Source organism: Pleurodeles waltl, chromosome 8 (genome assembly GCF_031143425.1).
Source record: "Pleurodeles waltl isolate 20211129_DDA chromosome 8, aPleWal1.hap1.20221129, whole genome shotgun sequence".
Taxonomy (NCBI): Eukaryota; Metazoa; Chordata; class Amphibia; order Caudata; family Salamandridae; genus Pleurodeles; species Pleurodeles waltl.
Genome location: NC_090447.1, coordinates 40,809,287 through 40,826,586, shown reverse-complemented (window position 1 = coordinate 40,826,586; position 17,300 = coordinate 40,809,287).

The following is a 17,300-nucleotide window of genomic DNA, read 5'->3' as shown; positions in this document are numbered from 1 at the left end:
CAGGAGCAACCTAATGGAATGAGGAGAGCTATGCTTTTCAATTAAAATAGTGGCCACGTCCTGTTGGAAGGAGAGACTATACTCCAGAACCAGCCATCCCAGCCAGGAAACATATGTTGCAGCAGTGAGTGAAGTGGTGGCTGGGCTCCAGAGAGTAACCAAGGGAGCGGAAAGCATCTACCTGGACTGCAGTTGAGTTTCAATGAGATTGTTCCACAAGAGCCCCTGGGCACAGTGCCCTGCTCACAACATAGTAAATGCGATCTGGTGAGTGGGACGCCTAAGCCGGAGGAATAGGTGGCCCTTATGGAAGATTGACAGAGCTGAAACCAGTGGTCCAACAGTTGACCCCTGGAAAACTGCTGAAGTAGATGTGAACACCGGTGGAGATAAGCTGTACACATGACCCCGTAGTAGATGAGGTTTGAGAGAAATATTATCTAAATTGGGAAGGTGGTCATGTAGTCATTTCCCCTGATAGCCGTTAGTCTCCAGTGCCATCAGAGAAGTGACAGCGGAGACAGAATAGTTTTTGCCGTTACCAAATGTAAGTTCTCTCCACAATTAAATTTGGTGGGTGGACCACTATATTGGCATGGAGGAAACTTTGGGGGTCATTATGACCCTGGTGGAAGGCGGAGAAGCAGCGGTAAGACCGCCAACAGGCTGGCGGTCTTTCCTCTGTGTATTATGACCATGGCGGTTACCGCCATGGTCTTCCGCCAGTTCTCCGTTCCGCCCGCTGGGCTGGGACCCGGCTGACCATCATGGATTTCATGCGGTTTTAAACCGCCATGAAATCCATGGCGGTAAGCACTATAAGTGCCAGGGAATTCCTTCCCTGGCACTGATAGGGGTCTCCCCCACCCCCCACCCCCACCACGACTCCCTCCCCTACATCCCCACCCCCCCTGCAACCCCTCAAATGTGGCAGGACCCCCATCCCCACCCCGACCCCCAACATAACATGACACGCACGCAGGCACCACCAACACACATACCCGCACACACACCGACATACATGCCAACATCCACACACACAGTCAGACACGCACACCCACATTCAAACATACACGCACACATCCATAGAGACATACCTACAGACATACACGCACTCATTCCCATACACACAACACCCCCTCACACACCCCCTCTACATACACACACACACACACCCATGCATGCACGCAACACACAACACTCCCCCACGCCCCTCCCCTCATGGACGATCGACTTACCTGGTTCGACGATCCTCTGGGAGGGGACGGGAGCCATGGGGGCTGCTCAGCCGACACCACACCGCCAACAGAACACCGCCACGCCGAATCACAGGACGTGATTCGCTGGGCGGTGTTCTGTTGGCGTGGCGGTGGAGCAACCTCCACTTCCCCGCCGCCCACCAGTATGGCTGTTGGCGGCTCTCCGTCCGTAAAAGGATGGAGAGCTGCCAACGGTCAAAATAGGCCGAGCGGCAAACTACCACCACTGGCGGTCTTCTGCACGGCGGTCCCTCGGAGGTCTTAAAAAAAGACCGCCGAGGTCAAAATGACCCCCTTTGTCTCCATTGTAATGGAGTACCCTCTACACAAATATATAAATCAGGACCTGAGTGTATGGAAACTATGTGGACCAATAGACATAGAGGAAGCAGGGACAACCCAAAAGCAGGCAGTGGTGCTATTCTCAGTGGGAATGAAAAATCTCTGCAGGTCAGATAAAGAATCCTATAACTCACAAAGAGAAGTTGGCAAAGCAGGGACGATGAAATAATATGGGCACAACTTTCAGAGGGAACAAAAAGCAACTCAATCCACTCAGCTCGGCAGATTTTCACTTTATTTCCTTTTCACTCAACATTCTTTAATAGCTCTGAATTACTTCAAAACAATTTGACAACAAACTAAAGACACAGGAATAAGCAGAGTATATGACATTGGAAATTAACTAACCACAAACACACAATTAAGACTATAAACTTTATATAGATGCTGTAATACTGGAACACCATCATCTTTGAAAAAGCAATCCTGATCCAACCATCAAAACATGCAAAGAAAAGAAACCATTGGATGAACTAAGACAGAAGAAAATATAAAAAGACAAATCTCAACATTAAAAGTTCAGTTGACAAAAATGTCATAGCAGCACTACTTCTCCTGAATGATTGCAGCTTTTGGCACAGTTCTACATCACACCTTATATAGACGTGTTGATTCATTTTTCATATATTGCTAAGTGCAGCAGAAAACGAATAGTGAGCATAAGCGTTCACTCGCACTCTCTGAATGTGCTCTTCCTGTAGGATTTTCTCCCCTACATTACATGAGCATGATTAATCACTTAATTGTTACTAAATGTGAGTCAAAGAGTACCTTGAAATTACTGTAATTACTCTGATTGCTCTACCATAATCGAAATTTCACCTAGCCCTAGTTTAAATAGTAAGAGCACTTTTAGCACGCACAAGAATCTGCTTGAACTCTGTAATCATGTTCTGCTGCTTTTACCAGTATTTATTACCAGAAAAATACATCGGTGGTATTCCCAAGACAAATAGGCATGCAACTGAGTAAATGTCAGCTGTTTATTAAACTTCAGGTCTTGCTTGAGTTTTTTCTCTTTTATTGGTGACTTCTCCTCCCCTGGGTTGCCTAGGAAGTTTCACCTTATTTGGACCATTCCCAGCCTCTTCCTTCCAGTCCAGAAGTCACTGTCTAGTCTTCCACCAGCCTCAAAGAACAGTCAGAGTGGGAGTTTCCTCAAAAAAACCTTAAAACTGTATAAGCTACAGGTTATGACTTTCCCAAATGTTACCTCTAATGCACCTGCTACCATGCTCATGCTGAGTAGAAAGTTTATTTTTTACTCCTATACTTCTGTGTGCCTATGTACCTGTACTCCCTCCCCAGACCACCAACTCCCTAATTCCCTAATGACCCAAGATGTAGGAACAACATTTGCCTGAGCCCCCCACTTAGCGTTATGACATTGGGCACCGCAATGCCCTCCTGACCTCCTTGATCGCTGGGTTACACACCTTGTAGGTAGCTCAGCATCTGTTGCAGCTGTACTATTTTCTGGGAAATGGGCCAGCATCCCCTCCTTTCATCCACACAGGCAGGTCTGCCTCCTGCAGACCCTTAGCTGATTCTCCCACTCTGTAGACTCCGCTGGTTCAGAAAAGTCCTCATTCATCCCTTCTTTGGTTCTTCCTCCAATCTCTGTGTAGTTGATCATCATCTTGACTCTCTCCTCTTTTTGCCTCTCTCCAGCTCTTGCAGGTTTTTAAACATGATTTCCCCAGGTAGTTTTTTGATGCTACACTCGCTTACAGTAACTAGAGCGCTGCTGTTCCACATCTCTGGGAGAGAGGTGTCAGCCATCTTGGAATTCTTGGCCCAGGGCAGTCTCGTGATTACAGCATCATTGCATCCATTTTGGATGCAAGGGTGAATTCTGTGCTACAAAATAGCACTAAATACCAGGAGTAGGTTGATGAAAGATCCTACCCCAAGATCACATTTAGTGAGTGGAGTAATTTTCCAGACTTGATGTTGGGCACCTAAAGTATGATTTTTTCCACCAAGTGAGAGAAATGTACATTACAAATATGTGTAAAAGCAATTGAGGTTATCAAAATTGTCAACTTTAAATGACATCCCTCTGACAGGGCTATGCCTGACTTATAGCAGAATTATTATGATTAGATATGTCTAAGAATTAAAAGGTTTAATAGAGTGTAAGGGATAACGGCTACATAGAGGTAGCCAAAAGACTCTAAGGGTAATAAAGTTAGCAATTCCTGTCTGGTGCTTTTGTTCCACCCCCAGGGTAGGAAATGTAACATGAGAGGCACCATTGGAGTGGGGTAAGCCTCCCCTTTCCAATGGTGCTTCTCTGCCATGGATTCCTGCTTGCCAATCACAGCAGGGAGGGTGATTGCTGAGTAGTAATCCTATTAGTTCACCAGTGGATAGTTTTTCCTTATCAAGAAACTTAGTGCACAAACAAAAAGCATTTAGTTATATGCTTGTGCAGTTTGGACAACACCCAGCTTCCCAGTGGTTATGACGAGAGATCAGGTTTTCATTACGCAGTGTATGCTGCATTATAATGAATATTTTTAAGCATTTTCCGTAGACCATTTATGCTTCAAAAGGTATCTCAAAATGTGGCCAATCATGAAACATTTGTCTGAGAAGCTTCTAGAGTATCACACTCCTGGGAAGAATATAGCAGTCAACAAGTGAACGATCCTTTAAAAGGGGCAGCTACTGTTCAAGCAGTTCACACCAAGAAAAGAGCTTGTAACCACATCAAGCTGTATATATTGTGTGAGATCTTAACTGATTAACTTACTACATACTAGGAAGGACTTTGCTACAATAACTGCAGGTTGACCTTCCATTTGGGAATAAGTCAGGAGGTTGTACAATCACTTCTTCATAAATGTATTACCTTTATATGAAAAATATCCATACTGGAATTCAGCTATTTAGTGAGTTGTTCACAGCTGGCACTGTGACTGGTGCTACAATTGCAGTCACTTCAAAGGATTTTCTCAGGATCTCAGGAGTTTCTTTGTAAGGATCTCCAACAAGGCAGAGCAGTGTGTTGTTTTTGTAAATAGTAAGCTGTGAAATTTTTGGTCAGACAGAAAATAAATGTGCTCACTACAATTAACAATGAGAGTACTATTCTGGTCACATTTTGGGGTCACTTAGTGCAAAAGTTCAACTCTATACTTGATTTCAACAAGTACATGGACAGAGTGGATAAAAATTACCCAGTTCTTTAATCATATAAAGTGAATCATAAACCTTGCACATGGTCTAAGAAGTAGGCTATCTTCTTGACCCTATTGATAGCATACTGCTAGAGTCTTCATTCCTCTGGACCAGTCTGAAGCTCAAGTGGTCCACCTCCAGGCACCATCAATTCCACTTGAAGTTGTTGGCACAGATATTTGATGTAGCATGTTAGGGGAATGGGATTTTAGGGAAAGGAAAAGCAGTGAATTGCATCTGCAATAAAGGGAATTGTTATTAATGTGGGAATTATTTGTAACTTGTACACTTAGTCCATGCTCATACATTTTTATAGATGACAAATATTTATTTTCTTCTACTACTTTTACAGGTGTCTCTGCCTAGAACAATTAGGGCTCTGAGGATTGCTTCTTCCTACTTGGGAATACAGTAGGTAATGCGATCTGGTCTAATAAGTACACATAAACACACTGTGTTTAAGATTAATTTGTTTAAAACATGATATATATCAGATCTTAAAGTAGTTTTCTGATTAATTTGGGATTATTTTACTAGAGTTCTTTTCTCAAGTTCTTTCACAGAAACACAAGCCTTTGAAAAATACACTTGCAGTCTTTGTTAACAGCTTAGGGCCTGATTTAATATCTGGTGGGCAGAGTAATCTCCATTGGCCTGGTAGAGAAGTAAACAACCACTAGGCTCAGACTTCTCTGGCTGCCAAGTTGACAAATGATCACCAAGCTCAAGGTCACTTCTAAAGTATTGGCAGGAACCACCACCACTGTGGTCACTGTCACTGCTTTTAAATGTTTGGCGCACAGCTCCGTCTACATGACAGAGCTACCTGACATACATTTGTTTGATTTTCAAAAATATAAATCCCCCTGGCTAAGGGAGCTAGCTCTGATGGTGACAGGGGTTTTCCTGGTGGGTATTGGCACTGTAAACCTAGCTCTATGTCTGCCCATCTAACTTAGGTGGGCAACAAAGAGGTCAGCCTCTGACTGCCCTTACTCAGTTGAACAGTCAGAGGGGTGTAAACATGATGGAGATGGAGCAGTCACTGCCATGGTAATACCCTGTCTGTCTGCATCTGAATTCTGCGGATGGACTATCATCTTTGTGGTAAGGATATTTCACTGCTATTGTTAAGTATTATCCATACCACCAATATTATAATCAGTCCCTTAGTTCACATGACTCCATCACATTAGACTTTTCACCTTGGATTATTAAAATAAAATACTAAAATAAAAATGACTAAAATAAATAAATAACTTCAACTCAACTTTGCGAAAAAAGACTAATATCAAACTTAGGTCATAAAAGTAGGCATTTGTGGTTGCTGCAGAAATCACCATGCTGGAGCTCAAAAGGTGGGTGAGCAATAAAGATGCTTACATTTTGTCTTTATCTTTTAGCATTTCCTGTGTGTTCAAAGACAGAGGTCATATGGCAGCCTATGTCTTCTGACAAATTGCTGCTTTTTTGTTTAACATGAATATTAGTGTTTATTTTTCTTCTCTAACTGCAAAGTGAGGGGATTTTAGAAAGTGACTTATCTTGACAGGTTATAGAGAGTGTAAAAAGGAAAGCATCTACACAACACCTTTTACATACATGTGAATTGACTGCACAAATACGCCCAATTAGATCAGCAGTTAAGAACACAAAAATGAAGCACTTTCTTGGCAATTCCACAGTGAAATTAAAATGAACAATTTTAATCAGAACAAAAACAATCAAGACACTTTACTTAGTGATGTGCCAATGGTAGATATTCATTAAAACCAGAATTCTATAGGTTTGACTTTTTAGTTTATGCAGGGTCATTCCCAATCTTCTTTCCTCCTGCCTCCTATTTTTTCTGACATTTTACTGTTGATTTTTGAACTGTGAGCACTTTACCACTGCTAACCAGTGCTAAAGTGCATATGCTCTCTTTGTAAATTGTATTGTTGATTGGTTTATCCATGATTGGCATATTTGATTTATTAGTAAGTCCCTTGTAAAGTGCACTAGAGGTGCCAGGGCCTGTAAATCAAATGCTACTGCAGTGTCTGTGTGTAGTTTTGACTGTAAATTCAACTTGCCTAGTGTACCCACTTGCCAGGCCTAAACCTTCCCTTTTCTTACATGTCAGACACCCCTACGGTAGGCCCTAGGTAGCCCCCAGGGCAGGGTGCAGTGTGTGGTTAATATAGGACATTTAGTGATGTGTTTTATATGTCCTGACAGTGAAATATTGCTAAATTCGTTTTTCACTGTTGCAAGGCCTGTCCCTCTCATAGGTGAACATGGGGGCTACCTTTAAATCTGATTCAATTGTAGATTCCCTTTGGGAGCGGATGGACATGTGGAGTTTGGGGTCTCTGAGCTCACAATTTAAAAATACATCTTTTAGTAAAGTTGATTTTGAGATTGTGTGTTTGAAAATGCCACTTTTAGAAAGTGAGCATTTTCTTGCTTACACCATTTCTGTGACTCTGCCTGTTTGTGGATTCCCTGTCTGGGTCAGTTTGACGGTTGGGCTGGTTGCACCTCACACTAGACAGTGACACAAAGGGAGCTGGGGTGTAGTCTGCATTTCCTGATGAGCATCTGTGCTAGGAGGAAGGGGAGGAGTGGTCACTTACACCTGAAAGGACTGTGCCTGTCCTCACACAATGCAGTCTCCGACCCCCTGGTGAGTGTCTGGGGCCTGGCCTGGGCAAGGCAGGATTTCACATTCAAAAGAGACATTATTTTGAAGTTGGCCTACTTCAAAGGAGAAATTGGGTATAAGAAGGGCACCCAAAACCACAGATTTAGAACACTTCTGGAAACAAGAGGAACCTTTTCCTGGAGAAGAGCTGAGGAGCTGAGGACGAAGAGCTGCCCTGTCTGTGACTGTGCTTTGTGGAGCTATCCTGCAGTTGCTACTTCTGCCAGAGTAAGAGGGCAAAGACTGGACTTTGTGTGCCTTCCATCTTGTGAAGAAATCTCCAAGGGCTTGATTTAGAGCTTGCCTCCTGTTGTTTGAAGTCTCAGGGACTGCAAAGACTTCTTTCTGCCAGCACCTGGAGTCTCTGGAGAGACTCCTGCTCTGACAAGTGGTGCCCTATCCAGTCCCTGGGCCTGTCCCTTGAAAGGAAACTGGTGGAAATCCAAGGAAATCAACTTTGGATGACTTCGGTCCGACGCCGCTGCTGAATCCTGTGACGCCGCCTGCAACCGACTCCGTGATCTTCGCTGGAACACGACGACCATCGCAGGCCCGACACCGCTGCAGCCCCGCTGAAGTCCACGACTCCATGGAAGTTGCCACTCCACATCGTGACCGACGCAGCTCGAAGTGCGCGGATTCAACGTTTAGCACAGACGTTGCGATCCCCGACTTCGCACATCGACTTGTTTTCACTCTTCACCAAAGGTACTGTACTTGGGGGTCTACGCGACTCCGTGTCCGGTGCCGCTGGTGTCGGCTTGTTGGAAAAGACTCCGTCGCGACGCCGTGTTAACACCTCATCGAGGCATTTGGTGTATCTAAGTGCTATTTTTGAGTTAATTTTAAAAAATTCATAACTTGACTTGTGTATGTCGGATTTTCATTGTTTAGGTCTTCTTTTGTTTAAATAAATATTTCCTATTTTTCTAAACTGGTGTGTCATTTTGTAGTGTTTATATTAAGTTACTGTGTGTGTTGGTACAAATACTTTACACCTAGCATTCTGAAGTTAAGCCTACTGCTCTGCTAAGCTACCAAGGGGGTAAGCAGGTGTTAGCTGAGGGTGATTCTCTTTTACCCTGACTAGAGTGAGGGTTCTTGCTTGAACAGGGGGTAACCTGACTGTCAACCAAAGACCCCATTTCTAACACTGGTGATCAGCGGTTAGGATTTGTACTTGTATTTGTACTTGACATACAGTGATTACGTGTACACTACTGTTTGAGTTGAGACCACTACGTGACCAGATACTACTGTTTGGTAATCTTTGATTTTTTCTCTTTGTTACTGTTTTTATTCTACTTCCATGATTTTGCTGATCCCTTGAGTGATTCTTTTTACTTCATTGGGAACTTATTTTCTGCCTTTGGAACTTTGCACTTGTGACCATCATGTCTCAATCTGGAGATTCAAACAGCCGGAGCTTTGTTTGAAACAAAGAAACTGAAAACAGTTCCTTAAAGATCTTGACTGCCCACTGAGAGCTCCACCAGGGAGGGGGAGCTGCAAAAGGCACAGAGGGCCTGGGTGACAGTCAAGGAGGCTGGAGGGCACACAGAGGAGGAAAATGTGGTGGGGAAGTGCAGAGGATATACAGTGGTGTAGTGGAGGTACCTGTTATGCCTGGGGGGAGGGTCCCCAGCAGGGGTAGCAGGGTTTCATCCAAGGGTCTGACTCCTGAAGAGTTACAGGACAGACAGGCAGAGAGGGCTCAACGGTTGAAGTTCAAGGAGTTGCGGATGCAAAGGGAGAAGGAGTTGGTAGAAAGGAGGTGGGACTTAGAGATCAAAGAGGATGTGGGCTTTTGAGCTCAAAATGAAGGAGCTGGAAGTCATGAGAGCTGAGTCGAGCTGGAATGGTGGCAGCAATAACTTTATATCCAGTGCTGCTGAAGAAGTGCACATGCCCAGAGATGTGGTGCCCTACTTGAAGGAGGGAGTTAACACACACCACGAGGTTCAGGGGTATGAGGTAGCGCCACTGATGCGCAGCGTCCCTGAGGTGGATTGGGGAACTGGCATGGGAGGCATATTCCTACTCGTGGGAGGGACACTCTACTGACTCTAGATGAGAGTGACAGGGAGAGGGGTTCCCCCCAGGAAGAAGTCCTGTTTATGTAGTGTGAAGACATCCTAGAAGAGTGTGGGTTGAGTGTCAGGGACTGTCAGGTACTGTCTCATCAGTCTCAGGAGGGTGATGTGGGATGCTTTTTCAGAGCAGAGTCACTGGATGGTTGGGTGAAGGGTACTTTGGTTAATTCTTGTGAGGGGCTGAGTGATGTATTTGCTGGAGAGCATATGTCTAGCCCTTATTTTCCAGAGCTGCGCCAACACCAGGAGGAGTGTGAGTTCTCTGACTACAGGGAACTTACACTGGAGGCAGACCTCTGGGTGAGTACCAGAGAGTCTGAAGAGACATTTGGGGGTGTTCCTGAGAGGATTGGTCTAAGTATTTCCCAACCAGGTGAGGTAGGGAAGGATTGTAGTGTCCCAGGTAGGTCCCAGTGTAGTGGGATGGGTGAGGGACCCCATGTCCACTCTCAGAGGAGAGGGAATGGGGATGGGTTGAGGCCCAAGATGCCCGTGATCCGATCCCAGGTCATGGAGGGTTCCATGTGGGAGCACCAGGAGGGGAGCCTGGCCTGTAGCGTAGAGCCATCTGTTGAGGGAGACCCCACAGTGTCAGGAGACCTTGGGGGGGGTGGCTGTAGCCAGCCTCCCACTAGTTCTGGTGTTTGGCAGTACCACTACTAGTGAGGGGGCAGAAGTCCAGACAGAGGGTTGAGAGGGAGTTACCGACCTCAGTGGAGAACCTGGAGGGTCAGGGGTCAGCTCTGAGAGCAGAGCCCCCCAGGAATGACCTTGGTGAGACCATTTCTGGGTTGGGGGGAATCCAGACTCTGTCAGATAGGCAAAGGTCAGGAGACCTGCGCCAGCCAGACTCTTGTGTGCCCCTTGGGGTTGGTGTGTCCCTTGAGGGGGGTAAGTGTGCCCCCCTGGAAGTCCTGGTGTGCCAGGCAATGGTTCAACCGCAGGGTGGTGACTCTGGGTTGAATGATCAGGTCCAGGGGGTAAACTCTGACCTGATGGGGGGTAAATGTGCTCCCAAGGAAGTCCTGGTGCGCCAGGCAGTGGTCCAGTCTGTGGGTACAGACCCTGGTTGCATGACCAGGTTCAGAGGATAAACTCTTACCTGGTGGGGGGTAGGTATGCCCCACAGGAAGTCCTGGGTTGCCAGGCAGTGGTCCAGTCTGTGGGTACACACCCTGGATGGAGGATCAGGTGCAGGGGGTAAACCCTGACCTGAAGGGGTGGGCAGTTTGCCCAATCACCCCCCTGGTGTGATTTCAAGAGGTACTCTCCCTGTAGGGGGGTGCAGAACCCTGAGAGTAGGGGCAGGGAAGAGAGAGACTCCCTGTCCCCAGTGCAATCTAAGGGTACAGACCCTGGATTGGAAGGCCAGGTTCAGGGTGTCCCCCCTGACCTGGAGGAAGGGGCTACTGCTAACAGTGCCCCTACCATGGTATCTTGTGGGGGGGGCACTCCTTGTTGGGAGGTGTAGGACCCCAGAAGGGAGGGCAGGGGGAGGGAAGCCTCACCCCTGGCCCTGGTCCAACCTGAAGGTACAGACCCCAGGTTGGAGGACCAGTTGCAGGTTTACATCCCTGTACTGGTGGGAGAATTGTGCAGGACTGCTTCTACAAGCACCCTGACAATTTTGGCCTCGGGGGGTGCTGCTCCTGCAGGGAGGGCACAGAGCCCCAGAGGGGAGGACCAGGGTCAGGTTGTCATCCCTGACCTGGTGGAAGAGAGAGTGGTCAAAGAGTGCCAGGCACCTGGGGCTACTACCTCACACTCTCCGCAGTCACAGTGGTTGGAGAAGCCTGAGGCTGGGCTCTCCTCCTTGACAGTTGTCAGGGGTCACAGTGGCTTGCTGTCCTAGTGGACAGAGTTGCCCCTGGGGGGGGAGGGGGGCAGGAGTCACACCCGGGGGTGGAGTGGGCAACACCACTGTGTTGGCCCTGGTGGTACTATCTGCCCATTGGGATACATCAGTGAGCAAAGTAAAGTTAGGTGCTGCACAGATAGTATCTGCAGACAAGGAGAAGGGTTCCCCATGGGTCAGCTTAGTGGGCCCTGAGAGTATGGACAGAGGGACCCAACTAGAGTCAGAAAGGTGTAGAACTGTAACATGCCCCTGCTGTTGTGGGCCTGGGTCCTTGTTCTATTGCCCCAATCAGGGAATTACATCAAGGTATTGATTGATCTCCCCTGGCTTTAGGCTGGTAGGGGGTCATGTTGGACTTTTTAGTTTATGCAGGGTCATCCCCAATCCTTTTGCCTCCTGTCTCCTATTTTGTCTGACCTGTTGCTGTTGGTTGTTGAACTCTGAGCACTTTACCACTGCTAACAAGTGCTAAAGGGCATATGGTCTCTGTGTAAATTGTATTGTTGATTGGTTTATCCATGATTGGCATATTTGATTTATTAGTAAGTCCCTTGTAAAGTGCTGTAGAGGTGCCAGGGACTGTAAATCAAATGCTTCTAGTTGGCCTGCAGCACTGGTTGTGCCACCCACAAAAGTAGCCCTGTAATCATGTCTCAGACCTGCCACTGCAGTGTCTGTGTGTGTAGGTTTGACTGTAAATTATACTTGGCAATTGTACCCACTTGCCAGGCCTACAACATCCCTTTTCTTACATGTCAGACACCCCTAAGGTAGGCCCTAGGTAGCCCCCAGGGCAGGGTGCAGTGTATTGTTAAGGTAGGACATATAGTGATGTGTTTTATATGTCCTGACAGTGAAATATTGCTAAATTCATTTTTCACTGTTGCAAGGCCTGTCCCTCTCATAGGTTAACATGGGGGCTACCTGTAAATCTGATTAAAGTGTAGATTCCCTTTGGGAGCGCATGGATATGTGGAGTTTGGGGTGTCTGAGCTCTCAATTTAAAAATACATATTTTAGTAAAGTTGATTTTAAGATTGTGTGTTTGAAAATGCCACTTTTAGAAAGTGAGCAATTTCTTGCTTATACCATTTCTGTGACTCTGCCTGTTTGTGGATTTCCTGTCTGGGTCAGTTTGACAGTTGGGCTGGTTGCACCTCACACTAGACAGTGACACAAAGGGAGCTGGGATGTAGTCTGCATTTCCTGATGAGCCATCTGTGCTAGGAGTGAGGAGAGGAGTGGTCACTTACACCTGAAATGGCTGTGCCTGTCCTCTCTGACCCCCCAGTGAGTGTCTGGGGCCTGGCCTGGGCAAGGCAGGATTTCACATTCAAAAGATACATTACTTTGAAGTAGGTCTACTTCAAGAGAGAAATTGGTTATAAGAAGGGCAACCAAAACCACAGACTTTAGAACACTTCTGGAAACAAGAGGAACCTCTGCCTGAAGAAGTGCTGAAGAGCTGAGGATGAAGAGCTGCTCTGCCTGTGACTGTGCTTTGTGGAGCTATCCTGCAGTTGCTGCTTCTGCCAGAGTAAGAGGGCAAAGACTGTACTTTGTGTGCCTTCCATCTTGTGATGAAATCTCCAAGGGCTTGATTTAGAGCCTGCCTCCTATTGTTTGAAGTCTGAGGAACAGCAAAGACTTCTCTATGCCAGTACCTGGAGCCCCTGGAGAGACTCCTGCTGTGACAAGTGGTGCCCTATCCAGTCCCTGGGCCCTTGAAAGGAAAGCTGGTGGAAATCCAAGGAGATCAACTTCGGACAACTTCGGACCGCTACCGCTGCTGAATCCGGTCATGCCGCCTGCAACCGACTCCGTGATCTTAGCTGGAACGCGAAGACGTTTGCAGGCCCGACACGGCTGCAGCCCCGCTGAAGTCCGCAACTCCGTGGAAGTCACTGCTCCACGTCGTGACCGACGCCGCTCGAAGTGCGCGCATTCAAAGTTTCGCACAGATGCCGCGATGCCCCACTTCGCGCATCGACTTGTTTTCACTCTTCACCAAAGGTACTGTACTTGGGGGTCTACGCTACTCCGTGTCTGGCGCCGCTGGTGTCGGCTTGTTGGGAACGACTCCGTCACGACGCCGTGTTAACACCTCATCGAAGCATTTGGTGTTTCTAAGCGCTATTTTTTAGTTCATCTTTAAAAATTCAAAACTTGACTTGTTTATGTAGTGTTTTTGTCGTTTTGGTCTTGTTTGTTTAGATAAATATTTCTTATTGTTCTAAACTGGTGTTGTGTCATTTTGTAGTGTTTTCATTAACTTACTGCGTGTGTTGGTACAAATACTTTACACCTAGCACTCTGAAGTTAAGCCTTCTGCTCTGCCAAGCTACCAAGTGGGTAAGCAGGGGTTAGCTGAGGGTGATTCTCTTTTACCCTGAATCGAGTGAGGGTCCTTGCTTGAACAGGGGGTAACCTGACTGTCAACCAAAGACCCCATTTCTAACACTATACATTATTGTTTGTGCACAGTACAGGTTCATCAGTAAAACTCCATCAATTTAATAGCTATTTCAATGAAAAATGTGCTGTCTGTAAATGACAAGGCACAACCAAATCATGCATTAGTAATATCTCTGTAACAGTGTGCCTTAAATGCACCACAGGATACATACCACACCCTTGCCACACTCCTGCTGAAAAGGTGACTCATTTAGTGCACTTATACTTAGTGAGATACTTATATATTTTACAATGTCTGTGAGTTGGGTGATGTAACAGTGATGGCTGCAACCCCACTCAGAAATTTAATCTAGCACCGCAGCTATCAAACAATTAAGCTTAACTAAACAAAATCCAAAAAAGAGAGCAGGGGCCTCTTACCTAAAGATCAGGCCTGGTCTTTCTGTACTCACAACACATAAAAGGTTCCTAGGGTGCAAAGGTAGAAACAATAATTTCTTTGTTCTCCCTAACTTATCTGCAGATATCTGTACAATCCCGTGAATCTTCTGGATGTTCTTTGTGCACACAGATTTGGAGCTGCTTCTGGTGACTGTTGTTTCCTTTAGATCCTTGGAATAGCATGCAGTGTCAGATGGGGCTCTCTCATAGTGGAGCCGCACCAAAGATGACAGAAGTGCTCTGGAATATGGGACCTGTGTTTGCTTCAATAATTAGTTCAAGGTTGCATCACAGTTTTTAATTTCTTTTTTTTTTGTAAATGTGAAGTGAAAACCAGACTTTTAAAAGGCATACCAGGCTTGAAATTCTCAAGCAAAACATTATCAATCTGTAAATAATGATCCTTCAACAACTGTAAACCAGTGCTGTATAGTTACTTCTGAAAATAGTGGGTAACCACTACAAAGAGTGTACATAATAGTCGAAACACTACATAGCACCTCATGGTTCAATTGCACCTACGTGCCCCATGAGATACATAGGGCACCATAGTTCATGCATCACAAAGCACAACATAGATCCAGATATGAAACCAGAAGGCACTCTTGTTATTTAATCCTTCATTGAAACCTGGCTCATACAAGGCACATGTTGCCTATTATGGGACCACCACAGAGAGACTGGTGTCCTTCCTTGACTTTCCCAGTTGCTCAACAGTGAAAGTATTAATGTTGTAGAAGCAGTGGCTTCTACTTCATCAGTTGAAGTGGATGATGTAATTTGCAAGATTGGCACTTTTTTACTGAACACTATAAGCTAGTTTGAGGCCTCAGACGTACAGGTATCCACACATTGATCCTCTTGGATTAACCCACGTGGGTTTTAGAAGTGTGACTGGCAAGCCTCAGGGTTTGCCAATTAGCTGACAATATCACCACCTGTAAATTACTCTGCCATGAATCTGTGCTAGTTCAAGTAAAGGAAATGTTGTTACCACCTAATATTGAGAAGTTCTCGCACAATATTACAGAGCTACTGTCATGCAGGAAGCCACCGGGCCTAAAGAACTGGCAAAAAGGTTGATGCCTTGAAATTACTTTTTAACAAATTGTGTTCTAAGTATTCCTTGAAGCTCTAGATCACATAGAATGTGTGGGTGATGGGCAATGTTCTGCAAATAAAGAGGCCCTCTTAAAGCCATGTGTCATAATAACAACAAACAAACTTTTAATCCTGTTCTGAAGTCTCTCATACAAGGTGTAAAGTCCACTAAACGATATTTGTTTCTTTTTTCAATTCTGCAGGGATAATATACATTTTAAATGCAAAATTTGTTACAAATTTCTTCAAACTTCAATTGTTCTATCATGGTTGCACTGATATATTAAGGCATGAGCATAGTGAGCAATGGCCGAGGGCCCCACCTGGGAAAGTGAGCTTTCTCACTCCCATATATCTGCCTATTTCTCCAGCTCAGCACTGAATATATTATTTATTATCGTTGGCATCATACAGCTTGAATTATCAGGAAATGGGTAATAAAGCATAAAGCTCTTTTGGGCAGGGGCCCATAAAATATGTGTTGCCAGGGCCCCCGAAATCCTTATAATAACATTAAATGGTTTTTCATAAATGTCTAAATTAACTATACACTTAGTCTGGCCTTGGTAAAGAAAGGGACAATTCTGATTGGAGCCCAAGAGAGACATAAGGCAGACAACATGGACACACACTGATAATCGTAGTGCCTGGCCCAGAGCTCCCCATGCTGCTGCATTGCTCTTGCTCTTGTCTTCTCCGTGCTTTTTCCCTCATTCCCCCTACTTTTTCCTTGCTTTTTCTCCAGGTTTTTTGGGTGCCTTCTCCTTGCTATACCCTCATTATCACTGCTTTCACCTTGGTTTTTTCCCTGTTTTTCTGTGTGCCTTCTCCTTGCTGTTCCCTCATTTTCACTACTTTCTCTCTGCTTTTCCCCCCATTTTTCAGCAGCCTCCCCACGCAACTCCGGATCATCACCACTTCCGGAACTCTGAACGGCCCTTAAGACCTTGTTATTCGAATGAGCCTCCAGGACCTGCACGTGCCTTGATACCCCGCTGGGTGATTAGCTGCACTTTACAAATCCTGAGCGATTGATTGATAATGGTAAAACTGGAACAAATAGTGAAAAAAGTAGTGTTTTCATTATGCACCACTTTTGCATTGAAACCTATTACACACTGTATCATAATGTTGCTTTTTCACAGATCTAGACTACGTTTGACAGTATATTAACGTTCAACAAGCATTTTGGTGTGAAACTTTGCAAATTCAAAGAGACGAACACAGTGATGCACCGTCTACAGAGGGGGAGTGTGGGTCATCTTCATCTACATAGATACTATGCCAGCAACAAACAAAAAACACAAACCGATTACATTAAAACAAATCCTATATCTATGTTAAAATGCTTTCTGAAAGCCTGATAATAGAGGTATTGTCTTTAGGTACCTGTATGGATATCAGAATGATGAAAGTACAAAGACAGATTTGGAGACTAAGATCATGATTTTAAAGTTTGCAGAATTTGGGTTATAATTAGTGCAAGTGGTAATTACTGCTAACTCAGTAAGCAATATTTAATGAGTAACACAATTAACTTCTCCTGGGTTCCTCACTTCAGAACACATCCTAACAAGTGGATTTGGTGTTTACCACACCGATTTCTGCATGTTGTGCATTTATGTCTTTGCATCTTATCCAGATAGATTTCTTCTGGGGAAATCTTTCAGGGGAAAACTGCAACATGTGGTAAATTATGCACAACTCAGTATTCTGACTTTGTACAACATTCATTTGTGCCCGGAACAGACTTTAAAACACAACTTTGTATCAGGGCCTAAGTAAAAATATTATGTTTATCAAAGGCAGGGAAATGTTATATCAATAGTAATTTGCATCGTCCCTTATTGCTAATATTATGGACTTGGGGTGCAGTAGGATTTGAATATGTTTCATCGTATTGTTATTGTGTTTATACA